At 48.2% G+C, this 20,003-nt stretch overlaps 1 pseudogene; it reads right to left on the reverse strand.

Moving 5' to 3' along the window:
- LOC149356009 (uncharacterized) overlaps positions 1-17,080 on the reverse strand; it is a 95,813-nt pseudogene extending 78,733 nt beyond the window's left edge.
- Between the last annotated feature and the right edge of the window lie 2,923 nt (positions 17,081-20,003).

Genomic DNA, 20,003 nt, shown 5'->3' on the forward strand with positions numbered 1-20,003 from the left:
CTGCGCACGCTAGATGATGTTTTAGCATACCGTCTCTGCTGTAACAAGTTACGGTAAGGAGAAAGCGAATGATGATCATGGCAGATGCCTCGGCATTAATTACAAACAAAAATACGTATGCATTAGAAGCATTTCTTTGCAGTGAGATGCCACATGCTCTTTAAAGTTTACTACACAGAACGCACTAAGCTTGCGTACGCTGCGCTTACTCGTTGCGAATTCTGTAGAAAAACGCAGGTACAACACCTTCTGTTTGCCGCGCGCAGCGTCGCTTCTTTGAATGTTTGGATGCATGATTTTAATGTAAACATAGTGGCGCCATCTGGTGACAGTAAGTGAAAGAGCTTCAACTCTGAACTGGAGAAACTTTTTTTTTTCTAAATTTAGTGGTGAATATGGCAAGCTTTACCAGAATGTTTTTGTTTTTCAAGGAAGAAAAGTATGAAAATAGTGCAAATTGTTAGAGCTGGCACAAAAACTACAGTTGTCGTTGCTACTTTGGCTACCGCTCCAAAATCGCTGAAATATCTCAACAACTGGGCTAGTTATCATTTAAACCTCGACGTATGAGTGAGAGCATGCGAATTAAGAGCGAATGCCTTCATTTGTAGCAAGAAATGCAGCCGAAGAATGCGGCAGCGATGCTGCATTTGGTCCGAAGCGGCCGCGCAGGGCACCACTATGTTTGTTTACGAGCGAACGCTAGCTCTCTCCGCAACGCTAAGAGAGATTCCGTAAAGTGCTAGCGGCCCGGTAATGGGCGCGCATGCGCAGAGGTCTCTGGCGGAGCCCGGTAAACGCTAACGTAAACATGGTAACGATTTGCTATACCTCTCTAATATACGCAATGTACAGATACAGGATATACAACACTCAGATGCATTTGGTCATAACAAGAAAATGAACAGATTGCAAAGCTGCTAATGAACTTCGCAAAAAATATTAATGCTACAGTGTCAGATGGGCACTCCAACATGATCGCCATAGACCCTTTCCGGGTCAGCTTTTGGATCACAAACAAGATTGGTCTCTGCTACATGGCCCAACCATCTGCATACATCTGGTCGCACACACTCAGTATGATGCGAGTTAATGACATTCTAGTCAAAATCAAGAGGAAGAATTGGGCTGGAGCAGGGCAAGTGATGTGAAGGCGAGATAGTCGCTGGTCCTTAAGGGTAACGGAGTGGATTCCAAGAGAAGGCAAGCGTGGCAGGTGACTACAGAAAGCTAGGTGCGCGGATGAGATTAAGAAGTTTGCGGGCATTGGTTGGAAGCAACTAGCAAAGGACAGGGTAAAATGGAGAGACGTGGGGGAGGCCTTTGCCCTGCAGTGGGCGTAGTAAGGCTGATGATGACTCAGCACGACCTTGCATACAACCATTAGCTTATGATCACGAGTGACATGCGCGATCGCGATGCTCGGGTCGCAGTCGACTTGATCGGGATCGAGCGGAATCGCGATCGAAAGTTTCCATGCTGCAGCAAAGCGAATCCTAATCGAACTTGACCGTTCATTTAAACGACTTATTGCGACTGTTACGACCCATCTTGAGACCCGAGATGAAACGGAGGGAGATTCAACGTAGCGGCAATTTTGACGGGTCGTTTGACTTCAACTTGACCCCACGATGACCTCATGAAAAGGGGTGACTTTCTGGGAAGTGGCCGACGAGGCTCTTCCCACACTCGGCTCGGCGAAAACGACCTCCCCTTCGAGAAGCAACCGACGACAGGAGAAGAAAGGGTGTCCCTCGTCTTGAAAAAAAAACCCGGAACGAATCAGAGGAAGCCTGCGCAGCTGCGGCTGTGACGTCAACACGACACAATGCTATAGGAATGCGGACTTAGGAATGCGGACTTAGCCTCTTCCTTGCCAGTTTCCACGTGCGGGCTCTCAACAGGTGTCTTGGCCAGCTGCGTCTGTGACGTGTGGTGGCGATCTTTTGTGCCACGATGGAATGTCGCCTGGTGAAAGGGCGGACGGAGCCTTGGGCTATATAAACTGCGACCAAAGTGGGCACGAACGCTCTGGACCTTCGGTAATAGGTTCATCCAGTGGCTCTGAGCCTTGGTTAACAGGCTCATCCAGACGCTCGACGCTATGAACTCTTAACTTTTGATTCCTTGCTCTTCTTTTTGTAAATTTATGTAAATAAGTGTCTCAGTTTCTTGCCATTAAATCTGCTTGTTTTTGAAATCTCCAACTTCGAAGTTTCCTTCATCCCGGACGAGCCCCCTTGGTGACGCAACAACTGGCCACGCTACCTCGAGCCGTAACAACTGGGGGCCAGCGGTGGGATCTGCTACCTTGCGTCACAACACGACACACCACACGTGTCATGTACGGTTAATTAATCGCTGGATATTGGACATTCAATTTGACTTTTTTTTTCTCATTTCTTCAACACAGTGAATAAAACAAAAATAAGCGCATAAAAGCAATTATGCCTCTAAGCTTCAAGTATGAGGTGCCTCAAGTGTAGTGTAAGTCATGTCCACACAAGCAATTCCGAGTACACTTCTGAAAACGTTAGAGGGCGCAGCGGGAACCGCACAGGAGTAATGCGAAAGCACTAACGCCTCCTCGCCGCCTGTAATTGCTCCCCTTTGTCTCTGTGCCGATTGTGACGTCGCGTCTGACAACCGAATCACATATTTCACCTTAAACCACAGTTAAAGCAGCTCACATTTGGAATTGATTCGCATTTAATTCACAATTAGTTATTTATTCACACATAATTCACTCACAACTTGACACAATTATTCCACAAATAATCCATTTAATTTATCACCTATATCATTTATTCGGATTTGAATCATTTATTCCACACTTCTTTCACAATTGATTTACTTTGTTCACCTTTAATTCATTACACTGTGCCATTAAGGGAAGGGGATGAGGGGCTCGTTATAAATATGACAGAAGCCAACAGCCACAGAAACCAAGGGGCACAGGGGATTTTTTTAAAGTTATTTATTTTGTGGTGTTGATCAATTTAGAATATTACTGAATATGTTATCGTTTAAAGATAACTGATTAGAAAAGCAGAAGATAAAACAACCACCTGCCGCCGGTGGGATCCGAACCCACGACCTCCGAATTACGCGTCCGGTGCTCTACCTCTGAGCTACGGCGACGGCTGTCAATTCTTCTGCTTTCGGGGGTATTTATGTTTACAAGTAACCTAACCTTGAGAGTGTTCATCAGCGCCACCCTCATCAGCGCCACCCTCTCCGTTCGATGACGTTCTACGTCACACCTGCGGTAACTCAGGACGTTCTACGTCCGCCGCTAATGAACGTGGGTGGCGCTGATGAACACTCTCAAGGTTAGGTTACTTGTAAACATAAATACCCCCGAAAGCAGAAGAATTGACAGCCGTCGCCGTAGCTCAGAGGTAGAGCACCGGACGCGTAATTCGGAGGTCGTGGGTTCGGATCCCACCGGCGGCAGGTGGTTGTTTTATCTTCTGCTTTTCTAATCAGTTATCTTTAAACGATAACATATTCAGTAATATTCTAAATTGATCAACACCACAAAATAAATAACTTAAAAAAAATCCCCTGTGCCCCTTGGTTTCTGTGGCTGTTGGCTTCTGTCATATTTATAACGAGCCCCTCATCCCCTTCCCTTGTTTGCTTAATTGCTTAGCGAGGGCCTCGATTCTGGCAGCCTTGACGCCTTAGGAAGCATAAGAGGGTTCTCACGCAGCTTCCACCCTCTCCGTTCGATGACGTTCTACGTCACACCTGCGGTAACTCAGGACGTTCTACGTCCGCCGCTTATGAACGTGGGTGGCGCTGATGAACACTCTCAAGGTTAGGTTACTTGTAAACATAAATACCCCCGAAAGCAGAAGAATTGACAGCCGTCGCCGTAGCTCAGAGGTAGAGCACCGGACGCGTAATTCGGAGGTCGTGGGTTCGGATCCCACCGGCGGCAGGTGGTTGTTTTATCTTCTGCTTTTCTAATCAGTTATCTTTAAACGATAACATATTCAGTAATATTCTAAATTGATCAACACCACAAAATAAATAACTTAAAAAAAATCCCCTGTGCCCCTTGGTTTCTGTGGCTGTTGGCTTCTGTCATATTTATAACGAGCCCCTCATCCCCTTCCCTTGTTTGCTTAATTGCTTAGCGAGGGCCTCGATTCTGGCAGCCTTGACGCCTTAGGAAGCATAAGAGGGTTCTCACGCAGCTTCCACCCTCTCCGTTCGATGACGTTCTACGTCACACCTGCGGTAACTCAGGACGTTCTACGTCCGCCGCTTATGAACGTGGGTGGCGCTGATGAACACTCTCAAGGTTAGGTTACTTGTAAACATAAATACCCCCGAAAGCAGAAGAATTGACAGCCGTCGCCGTAGCTCAGAGGTAGAGCACCGGACGCGTAATTCGGAGGTCGTGGGTTCGGATCCCACCGGCGGCAGGTGGTTGTTTTATCTTCTGCTTTTCTAATCAGTTATCTTTAAACGATAACATATTCAGTAATATTCTAAATTGATCAACACCACAAAATAAATAACTTAAAAAAAATCCCCTGTGCCCCTTGGTTTCTGTGGCTGTTGGCTTCTGTCATATTTATAACGAGCCCCTCATCCCCTTCCCTTGTTTGCTTAATTGCTTAGCGAGGGCCTCGATTCTGGCAGCCTTGACGCCTTAGGAAGCATAAGAGGGTTCTCACGCAGCTTCCACCCTCTCCGTTCGATGACGTTCTACGTCACACCTGCGGTAACTCAGGACGTTCTACGTCCGCCGCTTATGAACGTGGGTGGCGCTGATGAACACTCTCAAGGTTAGGTTACTTGTAAACATAAATACCCCCGAAAGCAGAAGAATTGACAGCCGTCGCCGTAGCTCAGAGGTAGAGCACCGGACGCGTAATTCGGAGGTCGTGGGTTCGGATCCCACCGGCGGCAGGTGGTTGTTTTATCTTCTGCTTTTCTAATCAGTTATCTTTAAACGATAACATATTCAGTAATATTCTAAATTGATCAACACCACAAAATAAATAACTTAAAAAAAATCCCCTGTGCCCCTTGGTTTCTGTGGCTGTTGGCTTCTGTCATATTTATAACGAGCCCCTCATCCCCTTCCCTTGTTTGCTTAATTGCTTAGCGAGGGCCTCGATTCTGGCAGCCTTGACGCCTTAGGAAGCATAAGAGGGTTCTCACGCAGCTTCCACCCTCTCCGTTCGATGACGTTCTACGTCACACCTGCGGTAACTCAGGACGTTCTACGTCCGCCGCTTATGAACGTGGGTGGCGCTGATGAACACTCTCAAGGTTAGGTTACTTGTAAACATAGATACCCCCGAAAGCAGAAGAATTGACAGCCGTCGCCGTAGCTCAGAGGTAGAGCACCGGACGCGTAATTCGGAGGTCGTGGGTTCGGATCCCACCGGCGGCAGGTGGTTGTTTTATCTTCTGCTTTTCTAATCAGTTATCTTTAAACGATAACATATTCAGTAATATTCTAAATTGATCAACACCACAAAATAAATAACTTAAAAAAAATCCCCTGTGCCCCTTGGTTTCTGTGGCTGTTGGCTTCTGTCATATTTATAACGAGCCCCTCATCCCCTTCCCTTGTTTGCTTAATTGCTTAGCGAGGGCCTCGATTCTGGCAGCCTTGACGCCTTAGGAAGCATAAGAGGGTTCTCACGCAGCTTCCACCCTCTCCGTTCGATGACGTTCTACGTCACACCTGCGGTAACTCAGGACGTTCTACGTCCGCCGCTTATGAACGTGGGTGGCGCTGATGAACACTCTCAAGGTTAGGTTACTTGTAAACATAAATACCCCCGAAAGCAGAAGAATTGACAGCCGTCGCCGTAGCTCAGAGGTAGAGCACCGGACGCGTAATTCGGAGGTCGTGGGTTCGGATCCCACCGGCGGCAGGTGGTTGTTTTATCTTCTGCTTTTCTAATCAGTTATCTTTAAACGATAACATATTCAGTAATATTCTATATTGATCAACACCACAAAATAAATAACTTAAAAAAAATCCCCTGTGCCCCTTGGTTTCTGTGGCTGTTGGCTTCTGTCATATTTATAACGAGCCCCTCATCCCCTTCCCTTGTTTGCTTAATTGCTTAGCGAGGGCCTCGATTCTGGCAGCCTTGACGCCTTAGGAAGCATAAGAGGGTTCTCACGCAGCTTCCACCCTCTCCGTTCGATGACGTTCTACGTCACACCTGCGGTAACTCAGGACGTTCTACGTCCGCCGCTTATGAACGTGGGTGGCGCTGATGAACACTCTCAAGGTTAGGTTACTTGTAAACATAAATACCCCCGAAAGCAGAAGAATTGACAGCCGTCGCCGTAGCTCAGAGGTAGAGCACCGGACGCGTAATTCGGAGGTCGTGGGTTCGGATCCCACCGGCGGCAGGTGGTTGTTTTATCTTCTGCTTTTCTAATCAGTTATCTTTAAACGATAACATATTCAGTAATATTCTAAATTGATCAACACCACAAAATAAATAACTTAAAAAAAATCCCCTGTGCCCCTTGGTTTCTGTGGCTGTTGGCTTCTGTCATATTTATAACGAGCCCCTCATCCCCTTCCCTTGTTTGCTTAATTGCTTAGCGAGGGCCTCGATTCTGGCAGCCTTGACGCCTTAGGAAGCATAAGAGGGTTCTCACGCAGCTTCCACCCTCTCCGTTCGATGACGTTCTACGTCACACCTGCGGTAACTCAGGACGTTCTACGTCCGCCGCTTATGAACGTGGGTGGCGCTGATGAACACTCTCAAGGTTAGGTTACTTGTAAACATAAATACCCCCGAAAGCAGAAGAATTGACAGCCGTCGCCGTAGCTCAGAGGTAGAGCACCGGACGCGTAATTCGGAGGTCGTGGGTTCGGATCCCACCGGCGGCAGGTGGTTGTTTTATCTTCTGCTTTTCTAATCAGTTATCTTTAAACGATAACATATTCAGTAATATTCTAAATTGATCAACACCACAAAATAAATAACTTAAAAAAAATCCCCTGTGCCCCTTGGTTTCTGTGGCTGTTGGCTTCTGTCATATTTATAACGAGCCCCTCATCCCCTTCCCTTGTTTGCTTAATTGCTTAGCGAGGGCCTCGATTCTGGCAGCCTTGACGCCTTAGGAAGCATAAGAGGGTTCTCACGCAGCTTCCACCCTCTCCGTTCGATGACGTTCTACGTCACACCTGCGGTAACTCAGGACGTTCTACGTCCGCCGCTTATGAACGTGGGTGGCGCTGATGAACACTCTCAAGGTTAGGTTACTTGTAAACATAAATACCCCCGAAAGCAGAAGAATTGACAGCCGTCGCCGTAGCTCAGAGGTAGAGCACCGGACGCGTAATTCGGAGGTCGTGGGTTCGGATCCCACCGGCGGCAGGTGGTTGTTTTATCTTCTGCTTTTCTAATCAGTTATCTTTAAACGATAACATATTCAGTAATATTCTAAATTGATCAACACCACAAAATAAATAACTTAAAAAAAATCCCCTGTGCCCCTTGGTTTCTGTGGCTGTTGGCTTCTGTCACACTGTGCCATTAAGTCACATTATACCCACATTAATCCAACTTAATTTATAATTAATTCATCTTAATTCACTCAAATCACCTTATTTCATCTTGATTTGCTACTGGCGTTTCTATAATTTGTTATTATTGATTAGCTTTCGATTAACTTCAAAGCCCCTATCGTTTCACCTCGGTATTCTTTTCTGACCTCCAAATTTCACGCCGCGCGTTAACTCCGCCCACCTTTCCGGTCATGAAGCGGCAGGGCTGCCAGCCTCCAGAGCCGCTTCTCCCCCAATTTGCAACCAAAAATTCCCTAGATTTCTGTAGATAATAAAAATATTGTTCAACTGTGAAAAAATGTATATTTGTGCGCAGTTCAGTAGCAACTTTTATCATGCATCTACCCTTCTACCAGATGTTTTTAAGCAAATTACCTGTAAGTTTGATATGAAGGCTCTAAAATGAAGAACTTCTAAATGAAGCTACAAGATAAGCCGTAGCGCTCTTTAGAAATTACAAATTAAAGGCTCTATAGCGTGTATGTGTTTTTTTTTTTCACTGCACGCAAGATATTAAACATGCGTCGGCATGCGGAATGAACTGAATTTTATTCCCTCATGTTGTGTCGGTTTAGGCTTCAGCCGGAGGCGCGGTGTACTTCCTACACCGTGGCCGGAGGATATGACGTACAACATGCCTGAAGGTCGCTTGAGGAGTGTACGGAAACTGCGATATTAAAGCTGTTTGTTCGTTTGCTGGAATTTCTGTAGAGGTTGGCTGACGTAACAGTTAGTCTCAATTAGAAAAAAAATGAAGCAGTGATTGTTATAGCTTTTGTATGCCTCATGCGACCTCAACTCACTTTATTCGTCGTGGTGGAACTGGGAATCATGGTTCATGGTTTTGGGGCGTCTAACGTCCCAAAGCGGCCCAGGCTATGAGGGAAGAAATAGTGAAGGGCTCCAGAAATTTCGATCACCTGGTGCTCTTTGACGTGCACTCACATAGCGCAGCACGCGGGCCTCTAGAATTTCGCCTCCATCGAAATTCGACCGCCGAGGTCGGGATCGAAGCCTCGTCTTTCGGGTCAGCAGCCGAGCGCCATAACCACTGAAACATCACGGCGAGTGAACTGGGAATTGTTTACTTAGTTAGACTACGTAAGATTTCCAACACGGCGCTCCTTTATACAAAAATGGCGCCTTTGTTCTTTCCTAGTTATCAAAACAAATGTGCAGATATGCTTACTAAATAGGAATTTCACGTCGTGCAGCGAGCTTTAAATACAGCGTGAGGAAGGGGCGTGCTAGATCAGAGCAGAGGGTGCCACTGGCCACGTAAGGGATCGTACACGTCCGACTACGTCCGCGTAAAGGCTGGCTCACATGCATGCAAGCGACTGAAAATTCAGCAGCGCAACGCGACGAAAATTATACAACTTGTTGGAACATCGCCGCTCTGACTGCTGGAGCCGCCGCGATGGCTCTAAGCAGCTTTTGCGCCGCAGCCGCTTTCACTTGCATGTGAAACGGGCTTTACTCGAGCGGGCGGCGGTGGTGAGCGGGCCTCCGTCGGTTGTAGAGAAAAAACAACGAAAAGCTTGTGGTGGTGGGGGAAAACATTTATTTGCTCTATTTTACAATATTTTTTTGCGGCTTCAGATGGAGTCTTCAATCTTATCAACTGCCTTCCCAATTTGAGAGAGAAGAAAAACAACTTTCCGAGCAAATGAAATTTGCCTAAATTATATAAAAAATTTCTTTTCCCCTAAACAACGAACAAATCCTCTAGATCTATGGAAAAATCCCTAGGGTTTGCAGCACTCTGTAGGGGCGTCACGTGGTACGCCACTTTCGTCGATTCAAATTTCGCGCTACACGCGCCCCGAGCACGCCTACTTTTGGTCGCTTTTTGTTGCGGAAGTAACAGTACTCTAGGTGTGAGCGATTTCACGGATCCCCGGAGAGCCACAACTGCAAATACGCGAATGTGAAGCAGTGGCTGCGTAATTTCCATTCCTCGAATACAATTTTCATTTTCTTAATTACGGCCACTCTTTCTTCTTTCACTCCCACTTCCTCCCTTCCTCTACAAACGAATGACGGGCGTCCACCGAGATATGTGAGGCAGTGACTGCGCAATTTTCTTTCCTCGAATACAATTTTCATTTTCTTAATTACGGCCCCTCTTTCTCTTTCTTCTTTCACTCCCACTTCCTCCTTTCCTCTACAAACGAATGACGGGCGTCCACCGAGATATGTGAGGCAGTGACTGCGCAATTTTCTTTCCTCGAATACAATTTTCATTTTCTTAATTACGGCCACTCTTTCTCTTTCTTCTTTCACTCCCACTTCCTCCTTTCCTCTACAAACGAATGACGGGCGTTCACCGAGATATGTGAGGCAGTGACTGCGTAATTTCCTTTCCTCGAATACAATTTTCATTTTCTTAATTACGGCCACTCTTTCTCTTTCTTCTTTCACTCCCACTTCCTCCTTCCCTCTACAAACGAATGACGGGCGTCCACCGAGATATGTGAGGCAGTGACTGCGCAATTTCCTTTCCTCGAATACAATTTTCATTTTCTTAATTACGGCCACTCTTTCTCTTTCTTCTTTCACTCCCACTTCCTCCTTTCCTCTACAAACGAATGACGGGCGTCCTCCGAGATATGTGAGGCAGTGACTGCGCAATTTTCTTTCCTCGAATACAATTTTCATTTTCTTAATTACGGCCACTCTTCTTTCACTCCCACTTCCTCCCTTCCTCTACAAACGAATGACGGGCGTCCACCGAGATATGTGAGGCAGTGACTGCGTAATTTCCTTTCCTCGAATACAATTTTCATTTTCTTAATTACGGCCACTCTTTCTCTTTCTTCTTTCACTCCCACTTCCTCCTTTCCTCTACAAACGAATGACGGGCGTCCACCGAGATATGTGAGGCAGTGACTGCGCAATTTCCTTTCCTCGAATACAATTTTCATTTTCTTAATTACGGCCACTCTTTCTCTTTCTTCTTTCACTCCCACTTCCTCCTTTCCTCTACAAACGAATGACGGGCGTCCACCGAGATATGTGAGGCAGTGACTGCGCAATTTCCTTTCCTCGAATACAATTTTCATTTTCTTAATTACGGCCACTCTTTCTTCTTTCACTCCCACTTCCTCCCTTCCTCTACAAACGAATGACGGGCGTCCACCAAGATATGTGCGGCAGTGACTGCGCAATTTTCTTTCCTCAAATACAATTTTCATTCTCTTCATTACGGCCCCTCTTTCTCTTTCTTCTTTCACTCCCACTTCCTCCCTTCCTCTAGAAATGAATGACGGGTGTCCACTGGAATATGTGAGATAGTTACTGCCCAGTTTCCTTTCCTCAAATACTGTTTTGATTTTCTTCATTATGGACCCTCTTTCTTCTTTCGCTCTCTCTTCCTCCCTTCCTGTACGGTGCGATTCAGGCGTCCTACAAGATGACAGAGAATTACTGCGCCGTCTCCTTCCCTCAAAAAGCGTTGCGTTCAAAGGGCAAGGCATCGCGGCGAACGGGAGATGGCGTTCCGTGCACTCCCTGGCAGCGCTACAACACGCTGTCGCGTTCCACTCGTGAAGGTATTAATTAGCAGTTAATTAGAGTTTGGTCATTAATCAGTAATTAGACATCACTTAGTAATTTGTCATTACTTAGTAATTGAACTTAATTATATGTGACGTCATTCGATGGTGAAGTCACCAGTGCCACAGAGGCAGTCAGAGTGGTGCGGAAAACGCTTTCTCCTCTGCGTACTTTAGACAAAGTGCACCCTGAGATACCGCCGCCCCTACGATTGCCGCGCCGTATGCTCCCGCAATTCTACTCGGGATGGCCATTTGTCAAACCACAGACAATTTTTTCGCTCTAATTAATTCACTAACGACCCGATTGGCCGCAAATATTTTGCCCGGCATCCTCACATCGTCCCTATGAAATCATTACCACATTTTAGGCGATATCTAATTATAGTCCCACGCAACTGCTGCTGAACCGTTCTGCGGACAAAAACCCGCCGACATAGTCGACTAATTCTTTCCGATTAATAAAAATAGCGGACTGGATCTGAAAGTACACGGTCAACGGTTTGCTGGTCTTGTGGCGCTGTTTGAGTTGAGGATGTTCTATGAACAGTGCAAGGCCGGCAAGTTTGTGTCCTGCCAAGGAAATTTTTAGACAAAAGTGATCTTTCAGATTAAGACAGGCTTCGCCACGAAAACACAGCGAACGTTTAGTTACCGACGGTTACCAACGCCACACTAGCCGGACCAGCCCGCGAACGCTGCGTGGTGGTCCCTTAGCGGTAGGCAGCGCCGCGTGGTGTTGGCTGCGGAAAGACATCGCCGCTAAAGACAGTTGGAAAATTTGCTCCCAGTATGCGGCCCCTTTCTGTCGCCGATTTTATCTCAAGTTCCAGTGACTTTAATCTCAAAGAGATGCGAGCGCTATCTCTCGGGTGGTGGGAGTACCGCGTTTGTTTTCCTATGGCCTCCGTGACCAGCTCCAGCATCGGTAATTTAACATCGCGCTTGATCTCAGCGGCCACGATTTCTCTTCACCGCCGCGGCGCCTATTGGCTGCGCTTGGTCACAGTTCGCTGCGCGAATGACTAACGTTAGCTCGCGCCTCGCACGCCGCGCTCATCTACGAATTGCGATCATCATCATCATCAAAACGTTTATTTCCACCGAAATGAGACTCCTTTTTGGACCCCCCGGCACGCAGGCCTAAGGGAGCCCTACTTAGGAGCCTCGAAAACTAAGGTCTGGTGAAGACACATTGTCTCTTCACGGCCTCAGCCGCCAGGCGGATGGCTTGTTGCTGCTTAGCGGGGTCCTCGCTCCGCAGCAACGTCTCCCAGGCTTCTCTATCTTCTATATTTTGCTCGGCGCCCGGGCTTCCAGCACATTCCCATATGACATGGTCGAGAGTGCCCCTCTCTCCCCGCACGTTATACAATATTGGTCTTTCTCCTCTTTGGAGATTGTTATGTATACCCAGAAGGGGCTTATATGATTCCCCCCTTGCAATCTTCTCCACGCAATTGCCTCCTCTTTTGCGAGGGAACGGTCGGGCGGCGGATAGACCCTCCTGCTCAGCTTATAATGTTCCGTGATCACGTGGTATGAAATTAGGCTATCTTTCATGTCTATGCGGGAGGGCTGCTCTGCGGCCGCCCGGTGATAGAGAGCTCGGGCAAGCTCGTGTGCAGCCTCATTTCCTGCAATAGACTCATGCGCTGGGATCCATATTATCTCTATGTTACGTTCTATCGGCCTCGCCTCGAGGACGTGTTTGGCCTCTTCCGAGATTCTTCCTTTCGCGAAGTTTCTTACTGCAGTTTTGCTGTCACTTAAAATCCTCGTGGCCTTGGTACCGACGCAAGCGAGCGCTATCGCCAACTCTTCCGCCGCATTGGCATCTCTCGTGCGGCTCGAAGCCGCTACCGTTGGTACTCCTGCCCCGTCGACCACAGCGGATACAGCCGCCCCGTGCTGTCCGCACGCCGCGTCTACGTACGCCATCTGGTCTGCCGGTCGCTCCTTCATCTTCCTCTCGTAGGCCTTAGCCCTATGTTCTCGCCTTTCCTTGTTATACACAGGGTGCATGTTCCGCGGCATAGGTGGGACGCATATCTTGGCCCTGATTCCTGCCGGGATGTTTACCATCTTGTGCGTGCTACTTTCTGGCCGGATTCCTACCCATTCGAGTATTGTCCTACCCGTTTCAGACTGGCCGAGCCGTTCTAATTGGGATAATCTCACCCCCTCTGCCAGCTCAACCCATCTGTTGTGTACCCCCATTTTTTCAAGCCGCTCCGTCGACGTAGATATCGGAAGTCCCAGAGCTCGCTTGGCGCATTTCCTCAATATTCTGTCTACCTTCTCTATTTCTGCCTTGTTCATGTTTAGGTACGGCGTCGCGTAGCAGATCCGACATATTACGTACGCCTGCGACATTCTAAAGAGATTCCTTTCTTTTAGTCCTCGGCCTTTTACCGCTACCCTCCTGAATATGCCTACCACTTGGTCTGCATATGTGGCTAATTTCTTTATGGTATTGGTGTTGTTGCCTTTCTTGTTGATAAACATGCCTAGGAGCCTCATTTCCTCGACCCTGGGCACCTCCAGGCCTCCCACCACCACTTTAATTTCTACGTCTCTCTTGTTCCTGCTGTCGCTATTGTACACGAAGAGCTCCGACTTCTGCGGTGAGCACGCCAGGCCTCTTTCGGCCGCGTACTTCACCACTACGTCTGCTGCCTTTTGAAGACTCCACTCAATTTCCGCGTCCCTTCCGTTATTCATCCACATGTTTATGTCGTCCGCGTACATGCTGAATTTTAGATCAGGGATCTTGTTCAGCATGGCCGGGAGACCTCTCATCGCTATGTTGAATAAGAAGGGGGAGAGTACGGCGCCTTGCGGGGTACCTTTGCTGCCCAGCCTTATGGCGGGGGACTCTGCGTCGTGGAATTTAATCACCGCCTTCCTCCCTTGGAGAAAGTCCTTGATGTACTCGTATGTTCTCTTGCCCACGTTTACCTCCTCCAGACATCTGAGCACCGCCTCGTGTCGGACGTTGTCGAAGTCCTTCGTGAGGTCAAGACCTAGGATCACCTTGGCATCTAATCCTTTCTTGTCTACAATGTCATGTTTGAGTCTGAGCATTACATCCTGCGTGGTGAGCTTAGGTCTAAAGCCCACCATCTCGTGCGGCCATAGGTTTCCATCTTCCATGTATCTCGTTAACCTCGTTTGCACTACGTGCTCCATGAGTTTCACCACGCAAGACGTCAGCGAGATCGGTCTTAGGTTTTCCAATTTTGGTTCTTTTCCCGGCTTGGGGATGAGAACAACCTCTGCCTGCTTCCATTCCTCTGGCAATTTACCTTCCGTCCATACTTTGTTCATGTACCGCGCAATTGCATCTATCGAGTCGTTGTCTAGATTCCTGAGCATGACATTGGATATTTTATCCGGGCCAGGGGCTGAGCGATTTTTTAGCTCAGCGATAGCTGCTCTGATCTCCGCTACCGTAATGTCCGCGTCTAGATCTTCATTTTCCGCTCCTCCATATTCTGCCTGTCGTACTTCTGTCGCGTCCCCTATGTAAATGTCCCTGAGCCTGTCCATCAGCTGTTTGTCCGTCCCCTGGAAAGCGTGTCTCGCTTTCACTTGGTTAGCGCTCGCTACCTGTTTAGATTTTCCCGGGTCGAGGAGATGCCGCAATATATTCCACGTCTTTGCTAGGCTCATGCCCCTTTCCATTTCGTCGCACCTGGCGTACCAATTTTGCTCGTTTAGTTTAATAGCATACGTTTCCATTTCCTTGGTGTGTCTGGCTAACGAACGCCTTAAATTTCTGTTTCATTTTTGAGACTTGAGTCTCTTCTCGAGCCTTTCCTTCTCCTTCCACATGCTCATTAGCTTGCTATCCATTATCTCCGGTGCATCTTCGCCTTCAGCTACTGCTTCCGCGTGCCTGGCATCTTCCCTCAGCTGTTTCGTCCAGTCTCCTATGTATCCAATTTCCTTAGCTTTGTGGCTTCTGCGAATCTCCCTGAATTTGTCCCACTCCACTATTCTCGCCTGTTTGAGTTTCCGTAGCTTGATTCCTTCTCCCAGCTTCGTAGCTACGATGAAGTGGTCACTACCCAGATTTTCTCTGGTGTTTGCCCATTCTACCCTGCCTGCATTTTTACTGAAGGTGAGGTCCGGCGCGGTGTCTCTACTTACACTGCTACCTACTCTAGTGGGCGCACATGGGTCGGTATGCAAGGTAAGTCCGAGATTTTGGGACTCCTCAAGGAGATGTCTGCCCTTCGGATCTTGCCTCGCGTACCCCCATTCCTGGTGTGCCGCGTTAAAGTCCCCCACGATCACCAACGGGCTCTGGCCGGCTAGTTTGATGGCTTTTCTAAATATCGTTCCGAATTTCATTTTCTTCTGCTTCGGGTTGCTGTAGATGTTAAGCAGAAATATGCTTTTTGCTCTCTTGCGTCCCATAATCATTTCTAGCATTACCGCTTCTATGTCCCCCGTACTCACTTCGTGCTCTAGGGTTGCTATATTCCTTTTCACCAGCGTGGCCACTCTGCATTTTTCACCCCTATCGCTATAGAAACTTTGGTATCCGGCCAGTTTTACCTGATTTCCCCCAGTTTCCTGCAGCGCTATAGCAATTGGTTTGTCTTCTACATGTTGCACGTGGTGCTGTAATAGCGCTCGCTTCCGTCGGTACCCTCGGCAATTCCATTGCCAAATGGTGGCGTTCTCTTTCTTACTTTGATTCCTGTCCATTGTTGGAAAAAACTACACTCTCCGTATTCGCCATCCTCTCAGTGAGGCCGTTTAATGCCGCTAGGATCTTGTCCATTGAACCCTTAATGTCCCCTAGAGCGTTTAACCTTACATTCACTTCCTGCATCTGCGTTTCCAGCCTATCAATGTTGCTTCCAAATTTACTCGTTAGCTTCCTCTCCAGCGTCACAAGGGGGTCGGTCTCGGGCGCCTTTCGCTTTATCGAAGTGGGTCTAACCACCTCCGTATCCATTTTTCTCGTCTGCTACTTCTATCTCCGGTTTCGCCTCCGGCAATTTTCGCGCTGCCACTTGCGTGGGAGGCGCCACCGACCTCGGCTTATTGTTTACTAATTCTGCTATCATTTTCCTCAGCTCCGCAATTTCCGTTCCTTGCCTCTTTAATTCTGCCTCTTGTTTCCCTATCTTCGCCTTCAACTCTGCATTTTCCTTCCTCAGCGCTACTGTTTCTGGGTTAGCCTGGGTGACCTTGCTCGCGAAGCTTACCGTTTCCTCGGGCCCCGTCTTGGGTAGTCTCGGGTCCTCCCTGGACGGCAGGCTCGGGAACTCCTTCTTGTCCATGAGTCTCACCCCGGACTCGGATCTCGAGGGCGTCCCGGATCTGGACCTTCCCTTGCGCCCGTCCTTGGCCTGCGCTGCTCCGTCTTTCCCATCTTCTCGGCTAGTTGCGTCTTTCGTCGCCACGAACGGCTTCCTATACATCTTCCTACACTTGCTGTCGCCCAGCATATGGGCTCCCCCGCACAGCTGCATACGGGGATGCACGTGTGTCCCTGCTCCGGATTCTCCTTGCCGCAGTCTCGGCACTTCAGTTTTTTCGGGTCTGGGCATACATCAGCTCTGTGTCCCAGTAGGCCGCATGTCACGCACACTTCTAGCTTCTTCTTGTACAACCAGCATTTCTTGAAAAATCCCAGACACTTCACCCGCCAAGGCACCTCGCTTCCCTCGAAGAGAATCAGCAGGGAGCCGGAGTCCCCGAGTCTCTGTACGCCCAATATCGGCGGGTTCGCGTCACAGTCCAATGTTTCCCTGATTAGCTCCATACTCATGCTCATAGGAATTCCGTGTATGACTCCCTTGCCCGCGCCGTCCGGCATCGGTGCATGGTTGTTTACTTTCACCGTCTTCCCTCTGATTGTCAGTTTCTTGGCGTCTTGGTACTTCACAGCCCTGTCCTCGCTTGCTGATGCAACGAAGATGGTTTGTTGTGTCATGTTTATCGAGACCACGTCTTCCTTCATAAGCACTTTCGGATCCACCCCTGCTTCTTGCACTAGCGCGTTCGCAACTTCAAATTCTTCCACGTTCCCCCACGTCGCCGTTATGCCGCCGCTCGGTCTGAGGAGCAGCTTTATAGCGCCTTTTGGTAGGTCTATTATTTTCTTTTCCACCGCTTTCTCCGCCAGCTTCTTCCCTAGTTTGGGCTTGAATTTTCCTAGGCTAGGTTGCTGCTGCGCATTTCTGTTGCCGCCATCTTCATCCGGTATATACCTTTTGCCTTCTCGTTTAAACCAGCCGGTTTGAAAACTGACTTTTCTGCTTCATCTTCTGGCGCCGTCATCTCGACGCAATCCTCCTCTCGTTCCTTCTCATCAATTGCCACCTCGGCCAGCTCCGGTATCTTGCGTGCGTCGGGGAGTCCCCGACCACGTTGCGATGGTTGGTCGAACGCTAGGCTTAGCGCTCGGCTCCTACGAGGCCGCACAGAAATGGCGATAAAATCATGAAAACGGGCCTACCATCAAAAACTTGTATCTCTTCGAAGCTCCGTTGCTCCGGCAAACGGCTCTTGATGTCTCAGAGTCCTCCGCCTTCAATATCCTCCGTTGTCGATCAAGTTCGCGGGAGCTCATGCAGAGCACACCCGCCACACCACCAGACGCAAGTCCGTCCTACGAATTGCGAAGTCCGCGTGCGCTCTACGTCTGGGGTACGTGAGGGCAGGATGCTCGAGGTTGAGCTTTTGGCTGTAAATATCGGAAAAAACTGGAAGCCCTTCTTTCCGCGGTTTAGAGAAACATGACGTACCGCTTGCCTCCTTGTAGTTTATGTTGATAATATTCCTCGGGTGGGTAATATGCGTTTGTGCAGAGTAATTACCAAGTCTGCTTCGTCGGCTATGTCCAGACCGTATCTCCGTTGACGCTGACCTTCCTTGTAAGGTTGGCGATGTGAAGCGCAAAACTATGAAAGGTACGTTTATATTCCTTAAATACGTTGTTTTTTAACAGACGCGAGCCATCTCCTGCTGAGGCTCCTAAAGCTGGGAATAGCAGACGAGGCGCTCATCCTAGAGCGACCGCAGCGCCACCGCCTAGATGGCGATCGCGTGGGGCCGCTCAGCTCCCTGGCTCGCCGGCGCAGTTTGCTAACTGTCCTTATCTAAAAACGTTGGTTCGAGGTAACAAAAGACAGACACATGCGACTACTAGCGAACAGCACCGGCGGCACCATAGAGTTTCTTACTATTACCTAGAGGGAAAGCTGGCGGCGCTGCACTTCAGCCACCATGGACGCTCAAAGCATCATGGGGCGGTGAGCTACTTGCTGCGAGACAGTCGTAGTTTTTCGGGAACACGGAGTGGCACTACTAAGACGTTTCATTCCGAAAACGCTGTTCGTGTGGGCTCAGACGACTTTCGCGCGAACGCAGTGTGCAAAATTCTTAGTAATGAAAACGCGACAACACACGACGCCAATAAAAGGTTTCACTTTTCTGAAATGCCATTGAAAACCTGTTATAGTGTTTAAACAAAAACATTTTTTTTTGAAAACATATTTACTTTTAGAAGTGCGCCCGTTAATTACGAACTATTAGTTTTTATTGTGTTCATTATTTGGCCAATAGGAGAGCTAGCCATCCCTTATTTTGGGCAAACTTTTCACTTAAATGCTTTTCTGCTCGTTTGTTGCAATCATTAGACAAGATATTGAATGTTAGGACGTTTGTAATTATCAAACAGCTTTATTTTTCTATTATTTTTTGGCCAAAAGTTGCAGTTCCGCAACAAGTAGCTCACCGCCCCATGATGCTTTGTGCGCCCATGGTGGTTGAAGTGGTCTCGAGGGGTCGCCATGGAAACTCCCATAGACGGGCTTCCAGCTTTGCCTCTAGGTAATAGTAAGAAACTCTATGGGCGGCACCAAGGAGGATATATAAAATTTGCTGGAGTGGAGAGGGCGCGCTCCTACCGAAGCCGCCTGCCGCCATCTTACCAGAGGCAAAAAGCGCGCTTGGCGCCGGCTCGCGCTGCTGTTTTCCGGAGTTGTTTTGCAGATTCCACCTGCTGATTCCACCAAAAACATTCAGTTTGTCTTAGATGCGTGTCACATATGATAAAGCTTATGCGGAACTCGTTGGCAACTGTAAGCCACCTTACTGACATGGAAGGAAATCACGTGAAGTGGGCTTACATAGTGGCATTGGAGGCATTACAACGTGGCGATGTGTTGCTGCTTGAAAACGAGCCCACAAAAGTGCACGTCCAGTGAGAAAAACAAAAAATTAAAGTACGATATGCAGTACAAGCCTTGAGTGCTTCAGTTGCTGACGCCTTGGACTTCTGCGAACAAGTGCTCAAACTGCCACAGTTCAAGGGTGCCAGTGCAACATCTAAGTTCATTAGGCTTTTTGATCACTTGTTCGACATCATGAACTCTCGAAATCCATGATCATACAAGGCACCTCTTCGGAAGGAGAATGAAGGCTGCTGGAAGCTATTCTTTTCTGAGGCCCGTACCTACATACATGGGCTAAGAGATCCGGCAGGACTTCCAGTTATGCAGGGACTGAAGAAAACTGGGTGTGTTGGATTTTTGGTGTGCATGACCAGCACAGGAAAACTGAAAAAAACGGAAAGTTTGTTCAACGATAACGTATCAACCGTGCATCGCAGCCCTGCATTCCGATGAGCTGCCACCTTTAATTAGGCAAAAGAGCCGAGGTGGACTTATTTCACCGAAGACGTTGTTAGTCTTTGTGAAGCAGTTGGAAAGGGGCTTCGACGGCTACAGACAGAATATGATACTATTAAAATGGTGACGACAAGATCGAAACACCTCATCCTTGAAGTCCTGGGAACCTCCACAGAGAAAAAGTGGTTTCAGAAACTGGAGAACCACGTCCTTGACATTGAC

This window comes from Amblyomma mixtum, chromosome 3 (genome assembly GCF_055824585.1).
Source record: "Amblyomma mixtum isolate Tamu chromosome 3, ASM5582458v1, whole genome shotgun sequence".
NCBI classification, from domain to species: domain Eukaryota; kingdom Metazoa; phylum Arthropoda; class Arachnida; order Ixodida; family Ixodidae; genus Amblyomma; species Amblyomma mixtum.